The 13,957-nt window shown below is 43.2% G+C and overlaps 1 long non-coding RNA gene across 1 annotated transcript in view; it reads right to left on the bottom strand.

Annotated features, from left to right (window-relative positions):
- LOC142150178 (uncharacterized) overlaps window positions 1–3,711 on the bottom strand; it is a 92,110-nt gene extending 88,399 nt beyond the window's left edge. The window contains exon 1 of the long non-coding RNA XR_012691059.1: window positions 3,541–3,711. This is a non-coding gene — a long non-coding RNA (uncharacterized LOC142150178). The remainder of the gene's footprint in view (window positions 1–3,540) is intronic.
- Window positions 3,712–13,957: the final 10,246 nt, after the last annotated feature.

Below are 13,957 nucleotides of genomic sequence, written 5' to 3'. Positions count from 1 at the left end.
CAGCCCCCCATATTTTAGTATAGGCAGCATTTCCCATAGGTTAGAATAGGCAGGTCTCCTGGCTACTCACTTACCTTTAATTGAGCAGGCCAGCATTGCTTCTCACATCAGGCAAATATAGTTTAGTATAGTCAACCCCCCATAGTTTAGTATAAGTAGCCCCCTTTAGTATACTCAGCCCCCCCATAGTTTAGTATAAGTAGCCCCCTTTAGTATACTCAGCCCCCTCATAGTTTAGTATAGGTAGCCCCCTTTAGTTTAGTACAGGTAGCCCCCCATATTTTAGTATATGCAGCCCCCTCATAGTTTAGTATAGGCAGCCCCCCCATAGTTTAGAATAGTCAGCCCCTCCCATAGTTTAGAATAGGCAGTACCCCCTATAGTTTAGAATAGGCAGCCCCTCCCATAGTTTAGAATAGTCAGCCCCTCCCATAGTTTAGAATAGACAGTACCCCCTATAGTTTAGAATAGGCAGCCCCTCCCATAGTTTAGAATAGACAGTACCCCCTATTGTTTAGAATAGGCAGCCCCTCCCATAGTTTAGAATAGACAGTACCCCCTATTGTTTAGAATAGGCAGCCCCCCCATAGTTTAGTATAGGTAGCCCTCTTTAGTATACTCAGCCCCCTCATAGTTTAGTATAGGTAGCCCCCTTTAGTTTAGTATAGGCAGCCCCCCATATTTTAGTATATGCAGCCCCCTCATAGTTTAGTATAGGCAGCCCCCCCATAGTTTAGAATAGTCAGCCCCTCCCATAGTTTAGTATAGGCAGCCCCTCCCATAGTTTAGAATAGACAGTACCCACTATAGTTTAGAATAGGCAGCCCCTCCCATAGTTTAGAATAGACAGTACCCCCTATTGTTTAGAATAGGCAGCCCCTCCCATAGTTTAGAATAGACAGTACACCCCATAGTTTAGAATAGGCAGCCCCCCCATAGTTTAGAATAGTCAGCCCCCCCTTCGTTTAGAAAAGGCAGGTCCCCCCCTACTCACTTATCTTTAATTGAGTTGGCTGGAGTCGCTCCTCACATCAGGCAGACACCCCCTGGCGAGAAAAAAAAATTAGATAACAAAAAAGCCATATATGAGGCGGCCTTTGGGAATCTTCCCGGTATGTCCTACGCCCAATTGGCCCCTGGTTAGGGGTTTTAAAAGTTCATTGGTTGCTTCCTAAACAGATCTTTCTATATTTACAGAAGGTTTAATATTAATATATACGACTCCTGTACATCGCTAAGGTAAGCGGGCCAAAATCCATTCTCATCGTAATTGTTGATGTCTTCACCAAAATTGAATGTAAAGTCTAGCAGGATACACCACAGTTCTTTATCCATATATCTAGATCTGCACTGCTCAACAAACTTGGAAAAGGTGGTAGCTAAAGGCCATGTACTTCTCATCATTGTTAAAAATATGGATCTTGCTTTATCACATTCCAGACCTCGCTGCTCTAGGTCCCTTGCAAAATGTGAAACAAACTGATAGAAAGCCTTATAAATGATGTAGTATGTGAGCTGAGTGCAAAGATATTGACATTTTCCCTGTAACTTCTCAGGAAGGTCACACTGTAACAGGGTCATCCCGTGTAACCATTCCTCCTTTCTGATACAGCCCTTTTTCTTAGGCTCTAGTAAATAGTTCAGAGCCAACATGTTCATATCTTGGGCTTCAATCCCAACTTCCTCACAAAACTCTTGTATGCCTTTGGGCCCAATAACGTCCTCCGATCCTGCGTACTCCTGAAACCAAGCCAGGCAGCGCTTCCTAGAAAACTGATCTATCCCTATTATTCTGCCGGCTTTTCTACATTTCTTTTGGTCCACTCCATCACTAGAGGAGGATTTCCTTTTCCTTTTCCCCGGCATATCGCTGTGAGATGAAGTATAAGGAAACAGAAGTCTGTTTCCTTATGTCTCACTGGTCGGCCGAATGATCAGATTATTCTACTTTCTATCCAACTTTGTTGCGTTCTAGAGATGCTGGAGAGCGGTCAGCAGACGTCTGTCCTCTCTCGCTGATCAACCAGAAGTGTGTAACTGTCATCATTTAAATGATGCACCTGGATTCTAAACTGCCAGTGAGTGGTCACATGACAGTATGAGAAAAACAAATCATTAAAGCTACAGTACACCTAATAAAAGGTGGTAGTGCCCCACCCCACAACTGGAGCGGCTACACGGCTACATGCAGCTGTATTTCCATATAAATTGATTTTATTAACTAACCTAATATGGCAGCGGAGGGAATGAGTTAGTGGAGTGAACAATCACAAACTGCCATTTCTTGATGGCAGCTTGTGATTGGTCCTCCCGCTCACATACCAGCCCTGTCCATGTTTTGGCTGGGGCTGTAAGAGGAGCAGATAAGTCATGAGAAATATGGTACATACTGGGATCTAGCTAGGAGAGACCAGGGGCTAGATCTACTAAGCTGAGGGTTTGAAAAAGTGGGGATGTTGCCTATAGCAACCAATCAGATTCTAGCTATCATTTTGTAGAAGGTACTAAATAAATGAAAGCTAGAATCTGATTGGTTGCTATAGGCAACATCCCCACTTTTTGAAACCCGCAGCTTAGTAAATCTAGCCCTAGGTGGTAGAGCAGCTCTAAAGATACAAACACCTATGCACTATTATAATAAGGTGTAGTAAAATTAAATATAGAAAATATATTACTAAGAGTAGAGAATGCTCCAACACTTGCATATTTATTTAGATGAATTAGGTACAGACTCAAGAACACAAGAGATACATGGGGATATGTATTTGTCTCTTGTGCCCTAAAAGCACCACATACGTAGTGGAAAGTGTGTAATGTTATAATGAAACAGACACATTTTAAAAGCTGTGTGCAGGTAAGCCTTAAGTCCAGATAAAATAACATAGCATTTGATCATGTTAGGACTGACCAGAATGGGAAGACTTTGGCGTGAGTTGGTCAGCTTAACATATACTGCAATATGTGGAACTAACATTCCCTGTCTTTAATATAGAACAGTATTTAGTTCAGCATTAACTATGTGTTTGGAGAGTGCAGAGTATCCCTGTTTTTTTTGTCTACATATGTGTGTATATATATATATATATATATATATATATATATATATATTAATAATGGAACCAACAAATAAACGTTCATATTATGCCACACAGTAGTGTCCCAGTTCAATTTATGCCACATTGTTCAATTTATGCCACAAATCATATTTTGCCACACAGTGATGCCCCCAAATCATATTATGTCATACAATAGTGCCCCAGTTCAATTTATGCCACAAATCATATTGTGCCCCACAATAATGTCTCCAAATCATATTATGTTACAAATTAGGCCCCAAAACAATATTATGCCACAGAGTAGTGCCCCCAAACAATATTATGCCACAGATTAATGCCCCCAAACAATATTATGCCACAGAGTACTGTCCCCAATTCATATTATGCCAAGAACAGGCTAACCCCCTGAAAAAAGGAACATTGTCAAGTTTGAAAAAAAAAGCAAAAAAAAAAATGACAATAAAATAAAGTAAATGTGACTTACCTTTACTTCATCTCCTCTCTGTGGTCGGCTGGGCTTGGCCCTCGCAGCTCCTGGATGCTGCCAGCATCGCAACGTCATGACGTGTGCAACTCTTGAAGGTGCACGTGACTTGCGCTTTACAAATTTTGGACATGGGTTGCTGCTTGTCTGGATCCTGCAATGTTGGGAGTCCTATCTGGAAAAAGAAAGGGTATATGACATTTAGAAAACTCCAACCAGCCTTGGCATTAAATAATTCACATTCACATTTAATAAGGGACAAGTGCAAGGAGGTATGGGCTTGGCTATGTAAGGTGCGCAGGTCGCTGTTCTCCCAGTTAGTCACCAGTGCAATGGAGTATGTAGAGGAATAGCAGAAGACCTGGGTACAATCCAGCAATGGCGAGGAACAAAAGGGAAAATACAGGAGAGTGGTCAGAGGTAGCCAAATTCAGGAACCACTCGGACAATATAGTACAGAATCACTTGAGCAGGAGGATAGTCACAAGACAAGCCAAGGGTCAGAATCCAAAACAGCAAACAATAGGAGCAGGGAACAGGACACAGGAACGCTGGAGATTGGTGACCCAAAATGCTGGCGAGGCATTGGTGAAAGTGGGGTCCTAATATAAGAGGAAGTGAGCCCTTGTAGAAGGAGAGTGATTTCTGAGCCACAAAACAAATGCCCCGATGCATAGCAATGGGACGCGGCTCGAATGCACATGCAGGTGCTGCGAGAGTGCTGAATACGTAAGAGTGTCCCGTTGCTAGGCAACAGGATGCGAGAAGGAATTAAGACAGGGGTCCGTTTCCCGGCACCTAGGAGAAGTGCAAGGACGGCATCTGACATATTTACTGAGAGTAAGAAAGTCTTATGATTATGAAAATGCTTTCTACTGGTTTTAAATCACACTTAAAGGAATAACAGGTAAAATAAGGGTAAAAAAGAGTCTACTGTATAAAACGTTACTACTAGTAATGATGTCTTCTCATGGTTATCAATATTTTCATGCATCATAATTGGGGATAACCCAAAACACTATCTGTTACTGTAAAAGAATAGAGGGTATCCTGAACACATGACAGTTTTAAAGTGTTAGACTTCATGGTTTACACCTGAAATTTGCAAGTTTGAAAGTTTTTGTTAATTATTCAGTGCAGACTTGTATTCCAAGTTTTGTAACCTATAAAACTGTGCTGCTTGTGCCATATTAAAGGGGATTCACTAATTCAAACTGTTTTCCCTTTTTTCCTTCACTCATATATGCCCCCCAGACTTCTAGTTGATCTTTTTATATGCACTTTCCTAGCTCCCAGGGTGCATGGTAATAGAACTGATAGCTCTACAGACCCACATCCCCCTAGTGACCCCATCTGCCGTCACCGGGGTCGGGTCTGTACTTGAGTAATGCTGGATGCGTTACAGGGTGTGCAGTGCATATGGACTTATGAGCTCAGGGTGCACTTTAACTTTTCCTTGACTTGTTTCCAGAGTGATTCAGGAAGGCAGAGCCGGATTAAAGGTGGACAGAGGCAATCTGCTCTTAGGGAGACCTGGTGTCCACTGTCTTACTTCTCCCTTCTCATCTGTCTTCCACTCATCGTTCGTCCTGTCCTGACTGTCTGTGTGACATGTGTCTAATCTACAAGGCCAAAATGGAACTACCACACTGCTAAAACACCCACCCACTGGTGAAAAGACAACTGTGAAAATAATAAAAAGAAGATAAAGTCCCAAGGGTGAGACATTGAACACGCAACCCATGTGAGGAATTCTGAATTTTCCTGTTGCAGAAAGTTGCCATCATGTTGTCCACATAATGGTGACTAAGCCAATCTACCTGAAGAATATGAGCTCCAGGAATACCGACCACTGATAAGCCTTTTAAATGTATTTTTACCAAATGGATTCTCTGTCTCAAACAACATCGATGTACTTCCATTTCCATCTGACTTTGCAATGTAAGGCATTTCTATTAAGTTGTCCAGAAGCAGTTAAAACATTTTACCCTGGATCTGAGGGCAGAGAGCGCTTTTAAATGCAGGTCTCTTCTCATGGAGCTGAGCCAAAGTCCCCGGGGTGTAATGACCCAAGCAATGAGCTCCTCATCACTGGGCATCTGATGGGTTGTGAAACAAAGGTATTGTCACGCCAATAGGGTTTCTGGGATCCGTCTTGGGACGAAGGGTCCTGAGACAGGGATGAAGTGGAAACTAGGAGGCTGGATGATGATCTTGCTCAGAAAGAGAGTATGTGCTCTTTTTGTATATGCCAGATGTCAGGAGGAGGAATGCTGGACTGGATTCCACATTGGAATAAGCAACTGGAATCTGGACATGGTGGACTGGAACCTGGACGTAGGAACAGAGGGACTGAACCCACGAACAGAGACTCAGTACCCGCAAGGATCCAGAAACTCAGAAGACTATAGTACCAAAACTGGGACTGAGAAGGCTCAGAACTCAGGCACCGGATTATCAGGGGTGACCACCTCCTGAGCTGTATAAGCTTGGAACTGGCCCCGGGTAACTCAGAACCTGCATCAAACCTGGATCTTGAAGCCGATACACAGAGACACAGAGATGGAAGAAGTTTAAAGACTCAGAGCAGTAACCTACTAAGAGCAGAAGCGAATAAGAAGGACATGGAGGGATTTGTATCGAGGTTACTCTAAGGATTAAGTTATGTACCTTTTGCCAAAATCTGACCATCTTAGGACAAGACCACTAAATGTGTAACAAAGAGCCTTCTTGCCCACAGGACCTCCAACAGGAATTGGGTGCATCTGGGAATATAGCTTTGAGATGAGTGGGGACCAGGTACCATCTATAAAGTAGCTTATATGCATTCTCTTTAGTCCTCACGAAAATAGAGCTTTTAGCGATTCGGGTCCTGATTTCGGCCCAATCATCAATTTCTAGTTAAATTCCCAAGTCTTCTTTCCACTTCAGCTCGTATCGATCCTTAATAGGTTGATGAAATGCCACAAGACTATAAAATGTTGAAATTAAACCGGTCGGTTGAGACCTATTCTGACAAAAAGTTTCCAAAGGGGTTAATTGGTAGAGTGTTTTAAACGCTAAGAGAGATTGAAATAAATGCCTTAGTTGAAGATATTAATAGAAACATTTATGGGGGATGTTGTGTATTCTCTGCAAATCTGCAAATTCCGGAAAGATTTGCATGGGTGCGATATCTGTCATAAACCAGAGCCCGCGATTAAACCAGTATTGAGAAAAGGATTTTGGCTGTCCAGGGGGAAAGGACGGGTTGTTCCACAATGGAAACATAATTTCAGGATTAGCTAATAATTGAAAGGCGCGAGTACTATAGTCCCAAATCTGGAGGGAGAAACGAGTAGAAGATGGAAGCAAAAGGAGTGGTGGACGATGTTTAATTGGAATCCACAAAAGGGTGTATGGCGAAAGCAACTGTATGGTATTTGCCTCTATGTCAGCCCATAGCCTAGTGTTATGTGCGTATTGTCGCTAACCAATAACGATTGTCGAACCTCGAGTTGTGTTTCCAAAGCACAAAGATTTATTCGCAAATAGTAGAATAAATATGTTCAAGCGAAGTAATAGTAAATACAGCCATTACTTATCGCAGGCGCTCTGGATCCAGTGCAGTCATTCAATCCTGAAGTCTGGGGACAAGATGTCTGCACTCTGGATCACAAGCTGCTGCTTATATACACAATCAAATACAGTAATACAATGAAGATGGTATAGCTTGCATCTATTGGTCCGGGTCTCAGGAATGTCCAAGGGGTCGTCAATCATTGGCTGGTTCATCCTAAGGAATCCAAAGGAGGGGGTCATCTCTGCAGGGGGTATGCTCTGCTCTTCCCGCCAGGATTCCTTAGTCTTAAGTAGTTCATAATTCCCTATCATTCATAACTTGCGTATGCACTCTGCGATTCCCTCGCAGAGTGAACCAAACAGAAGGATATGTAACAAGGTTCATTATGATACCGCTCATGATGTTATTCCTTTAACCCGTTCCGTGTATTTCACTAATATGCATGTAACTCTGATATAAAATATAAATACTACTATATTTCGACATAACTGACTATGTGTTGCAACTACCATTAATGTGTACTATTTTATAAGTATGCGTGTTTGTGCAAATATATGGTAAAAGACCAATTACTGTTGCTGCCACGTGTAGTGGATGCGTACGCCCTTTCACGCCGTAGCGTGCCCTTGTACGTCGATGCATACCGTACGCATCTTTTCAGACAAAGACAACCAAGTTTGCTAGACTTTAATTGAAATGACTTTATCCAATTTGCTGACTTAGACACTAGTGAAGGCGAAGAGTGAAATAGAACTAGCTGGGTCAGGTGTGCAGCAATGTAGTACTTAGAGATATTTGGAAGACCCAGTCCACCCTCCGAGGTCCGACGATGAAGCGTGCGAGCTTGGACCCGTGGTCGTTTACCTGCCCAAACAAACTGCGCAACTTGTTTCTGAAGGGTTTTTAGTGCCAATGAGGGGACACGCATAGGGACCGTCTGAAATAGATAGAGAATTTGTGCTATTAGATTCATCTTTACGGCTGTCATGCGACCTAACCAAGAGATATATAGCTTATCCCATTTCTCAAGGTCTTGTTTAAGAACACTCAAGAGCCAAGGAAAATTAGCTGTATATAGCTGACTGCATTGACTTGTCAAGTAGATTCCCAAATATTTCAGTTTGTCCGGTTGCCATCTAAAATTCGTTTGCCGTTTCAGAGATTCCAGGAGGTGGGGCGTTAAGTTAAGAGACAGGATTTCATATTTGTCCATATTGATTTTAAAGTTAGACAACTAAGTTCTTTCTGTATGGAAAGGAGGGAGGTAAGGGGTCACTGTCAGTAAGACATCATCCGCATATAAGGAGATCTTATAATCGGTCTTGACCGCTTGGATTCCTGTGATTGCTTCATTGGTCTGAACTCGAGAGGCTAAAGGTTCCATCATTAGGGCGAACAATAGAGGGGAGAGCGGACATCCTTGTCGAGTGCCATTAGCAATTTGTAACACCGGCGATGCAGCTCCATTAGCCCATACAGTAGCAGAGGTATTGAAGTACAAAGAAGCTAGCCTAGTCATAAATTGACCCTCAAAGCCCATTACCTCAAGAGTGGCTCTCATGAAGGGCCAGGAGACCCTGTCAAAGGCCTTTTCTGCGTCGAGGGAGACCACCAGAGCAGGGGTGTGCTTCGAGTTAGCTGCTTCAATGAGATTGATTGCTCGCCTTGTATTGTCCGATCCCTGTCGAGCAGGAATAAATCCCACCTGGTCAGGATGGACCAGGGCAGGGATCACTTGAGCCAGCCTGTTCGCAAGTAGTTTAGCAAATAGTTTTAGGTCTACATTCAGCAGAGAGATAGGTCTGTAACTCTCACATTAACTAGGTTCACCACCTTCCTTAGCTATAACAATGACATGTGCTCTGGTGGTATCCCTCTCGAAGCTTTCCCCATTTTGCACTGCCCTGAAAAGTAAAAGAAGCATCAGTGCCATATCAGGCGCAAATTTTTTATAATACGATGCAGTGAGCCCATCTGGTCCTGGTGCGGCCGAGTTTCTAAGTGACTTGATAGTCTCCTTTATCTCTTTCATCGTAATGTCCACGTTGAGTATCGACAACTGTGCTTCCGTGAGACAGGCAGCCCCCCTTTCATTTTATATTTGGCAGCCACCAGTATAGTTTAAAATAAGCAGCCCCTGTGTAGTTTAATATAGGCATCCCCCTAATTTTAGAGTGGGCAGTCCCCACCCCCATAGTTTAGAACAGACAGCCATCCCTCATAGTTTAGAATAGACAGCTCACCCCATAGTTTAGAGTAAGCAGCCCACCATAGTTTGGAATATGCAGCACCCTCCACATATTTTAGAATATGGCAGTATCCCCCATAAATTAGAATATTCAACATCCCCCTAGTTCAGAATAGACAGCCCACCTAAAGTTTAATATAGGCAACCCCCTATAGTTTAGTATAGGCAGCACCCCCCATAGATTAGAATAGGAGGCCATTCCCCATAGCTTAGAATAGGCAGTATCCCCCATAGTTTAGAATATGCAGCCCCCACCATAGTTTTGAATAGGGAGCCACCCCATAGTTTAGCATCGGCAACCCCACTATAAAGACAGCGCCCCTTCCTTCCCTCATATCACACAATATATTAAGACCTCCCAACTCCCTCATACATTATAGGAACATGCACATTATAGCAGGCCCTCCTCACTATAGATTAATATAAGCAGCCCCCCTATAATTTAAATAGATTAAAATAGAATGCCTCCCCTATAGTTTAATATAGGCAGCCTCCCTGTAGGTTACAATAGGCAGCCCCCCCATAGTTTAGAATAGGCAGCACCATCCATAGCTTAGAATAGGCAGCTGCCATAGATTATAATAGGTAGCCCTCCCACAGTTTAGATTATTCAGCGCCCTTATAGTTTAGAAAAGGGAGACCCCCCCATTGTTTAGAGTTTGCAGTCCCCCCATATAGTTTAAAATAGGCAACATCCCCCATAGTTTAGAATAGGCAGCAAACCATAGTCTAGAATATTGAGCCCCCCCATAGTTTAGAAATGGTTGACCCCCATAGTTTATAATAGGCAGCCCCCCTATGGTTTAGAATAGGCAGCCCCCCATAGTTTATAATAGGCTGTCCCCCCATAGTTTTGAAAAGCCAGTATCCTCCATACTTTAGAATAGGCAGCCTTCTCCCATACTTTACAATAGGAAACATCCACCATACTTTATAACAGGCAGCAAACCAAAGTTTTGATTAGGCAGCCCACGCACAGTTTAGAATAGGCAACCCACCAGAGTTTGGAATATGCAGCACCCTCAACATATTTTAAAATAAGGAAGTATCCCCCATAATTTAGAATATGCCACATCCCCATAGTTTAGAATAGGCAGCCCCCCATAGTTTAGAGTAGGCATCCCCCCATAGTTTAGAATAGGCAGCCCCCCCATAGTTTAGAATAGGCATCCCCCCATAGTTTAGAATAGGCAGCCCCCCATAGTTTAGAGTAGGCATCCCCCCATAGTTTAGTATAGGCTGCCCTCCCATAGTTTGGAATAGGCAGCCCCCCCATAGTTTAGTATAGGCATCCCCCCATAGTTTAGAATAGGCAGCCCACATACAGTTTAATATAGGCAGTCCCCTATAGGTTAATATAGGAAGCATTATTATAGTTTAATATAGGCAGCCACTCTATAGTTAATATAGGCATTACCCTATAGTTTAATATAGACAATTCCCCTTTAGTTTAATATAGGCAGCCACCCCATAGTTCAGTATAGGCAGCTTCCCCCATAGATGAGAATAGGATGCAATTCCCGATAGTTTAGAATAGGCATCCCCAGCCATAGTTTAGAATAGGCAGACGCCATAGATTAAAATATGCAGCCCTCCCACTTTTTAGAATATGCAGCCCCCTGATAGTTTAGAAAAGGGAGTCCCCCCATAGTTTAGAATAGGCAGCCATCCCCCATAGTTTAGAATAGGCAGCAAACCATAGATAAGAAAATTGAGCCCCTCCATATTTTAGAAATGGTAGCCCCCCATAGTTCAAAATAGGCAGCCCCCCATAGTTTAGAATAGGCAGTCCCCCCATAGTTTAGAACAGCCAGCATCACCACGTAATTTAGAATAGGCAGCCCCCTCCCTTACTTTACAATAGACAGCATCCCCATAGTTTGTAACAGGAAGCAAACCATAGTTTTGAATAGGCAGCCCCCCCATAATTTATAATAGGCAGCGCCTCCACAGTACAGAATAGGTAGCCCCACATAGATTAGAATAGGCATCTTTTCCAGGGATAGTTCAAAATAGACAGACCCCCCATAGATTAATATAGGCAGCCCTCCCTATTGTTTAATATAGGCAGCCCTCCCTATTGTTTAATATAGGCAGCCCTCCCTATAGTTTAATGTAGGCAGCCCCCCTATAGTTTAATATAGGCAGCTCCCATATAGATCAATATAGGCTTCCCTTCCATAGTTTAGAATAGGCATCATTTCCACGGATTGTTCAGAATAGGCAGCCCCATCATAGATTAATATAGGCAATCCCCTATAGTTTAATACAGGCAGCCCCCCCCCAATAGTTTAATATAGGCAGCTCCCCTATAGATTAATATAGGCTGCCCCCCATAGTTTAGTATAGGCAGCCCTGCTCCCCCATAGTTTAGAAAACGAAGCCCCCCTATAGTTTAGTATAGGCAAAATCCCCAATAGTTTAGAATAGGCAGCATCCCCCCTCACATAGTTTACAATAGGCAGAATCCCCCATAGTTTAAAATAGACAGCCCCCCCCCATTGTTTATAGTAGCCAGCCCCCTCCATAGTTTAGAATAGGCAGCCCCCTCCCATATTTTGCAATAAGCAAAATCACACATAGTTTAGAATAGGTAGCAAACCATAGTTTAGAAGATTGAGCCCCCTCCATAGTTTATAAAAGGTAGCCCCCCTCATAGTTTAGAATAGTCATCCCCCTATAGTTTAGAATAGGCGGTACCCCCATAGTTTAGAATAGCCAGCATTCCCCATAGTTTAGAATAGGCAGCCCCCTCCCATACGTTACAATAGGCATCTAACCATAGTTTAGAAATGGTAGCCCCCCAACATTGTGTTTAGAATAGGCAGCCTCCACCATATTTTTGAATAGGCAGCCCAGCCATAGTTAGAATAGGCAGACCCCCCGTAGTTTAGAAAAGAAAGCCCACCATAATTTAGTATAGGCAGCCCCCCCATAGTTTAGTATAGGCAGCCCCATTGTTAAGGCAGCCCCCCTTTCATTTTAAAATTGGCAGCCCCCCGTATAGTTTAAAATAGGCAGCCCCTCTGTAGTTTAATGTAGGCAGCCCCCACCCCCATAGTTTAGAACAGACAGCCATCCCTCATAGTTTAGAATAGGCAGCCCACCCCATAGTTTAGAGTAAGCATAGTTTGGAATATGCAGTACCCTCCATATATTTTAGAATATGGCAGAATTCCCCATAAATTAGAATATGCAACATTCCCATAGTTTAGAAAAGGCAGACTCCCCTAGTTTAAAATGGGCAGACCCCCTATAGTTTAATATAGGCAGCCCACTCACTATAACTTAATATAGACTGCACCCCTATAGTTTAATATAGGCGGCCCCCCCATGTAGTTTAATATAGGCAGCCCCTCCAATAGTTTAGAATAGGCAGCCCCCACTATAGTTTAGAATAGGCAGCCCCTCCATAGTTTAGAATAGGCAGACCCCCATAGTTTAGAATAGGCAGCGCTTCCACCTATAGTTTAGAATACGCAGCACACCCATAATTTAGAATAGGCAGCCCCTCCACAGTAAACAATAGGTAGCTCCCCATAGTTTAGAATAGGCATCCCTTCCACTGATAGTTCAGAATAGGCAGTACCACCATAGTTTAGAATAGGAAGCCGGACCCATACCTTAATATAGGCAGCCCTCCCCATAATTCAATATAGGCAACATCTCTATAGTATGATATAGGCAGCCCCCTATAGATTAATATAGGCTGCCCCCCCCATAGTTTAGTATAGGCAGCCCCCCATAATTTAGAATAGGCAGCCCCCCCCCTATAGTTTAGTACAGGCAGAATCCCCTGTAGTTTAATATAGGCAGCCCCCTATAGTTTAATATAGGCTGCCCCCTCTCCCCATAGTTTAGCATGGGAAGCCCTGCCCCCCATAGTTTAGAATAGACAGCCCCTCTATAGTTTAGTATAGGCCGAATCCCCTATAGTTTAGAATAGACAGCATCCCCCATAAGTTAGAATATGCAACCCCCGATAGTTTAGAAAAGGAAGCCCCCCTATAGTTTAATGTAGGCAGCCCACTCCCTATAGTTTAATATAGACTGCACCCCTATAGTTTACTATAGACAACCCCCTACTATAGTTTAATATCGGCAGAACCCTTTCAGTTTAAAATTGGCAGCCCACCGTATAGATTAAAATAGGCATCCCCCTATAGTTTAGTATAGGCAGCTCCCCCCATAGATTAGAATAGAAAGCCATTCTCCATAGCTTAGAATAGGCAGCATCCCCGATAGGTTAGAATAAGCAGTCCCCCTATAGTTTACCAAGGCAACCCCTCTATAGTTTAGAATAGGCAGTCTCACCCTATAGGTTAGAATAGACAGCCATCCCCCATAGTATAGAATAGGCAGCCCCCCATAGTATAAAATAGGCAGCCCCACTATAGTTTAGAATAGGCAGTCTCACCCTATAGGTTAGAATAGACAGCCCCAAATAGTTTAGAAAAGGGAGTCCCCCCATAGATTAGAGTATGGGGTACCCACACATAGTTTAGAATATTGAGCCCCCCCATAGTTTAGAAATGGTAGCCCCTCATAGTTCAGAATAGTCAGCCCCCCCCCCCCCCCATAGTTTAGAATAGGCAGCATCCCCATAG

The sequence above is a fragment of the Mixophyes fleayi genome, chromosome 4, assembly GCF_038048845.1.
Source record: "Mixophyes fleayi isolate aMixFle1 chromosome 4, aMixFle1.hap1, whole genome shotgun sequence".
Lineage (NCBI taxonomy): Eukaryota > Metazoa > Chordata > Amphibia > Anura > Limnodynastidae > Mixophyes > Mixophyes fleayi.
The sequence above is the reverse complement of the archived record's forward strand: the minus strand, read 5'-3'. Positions and strand labels throughout refer to the sequence as shown.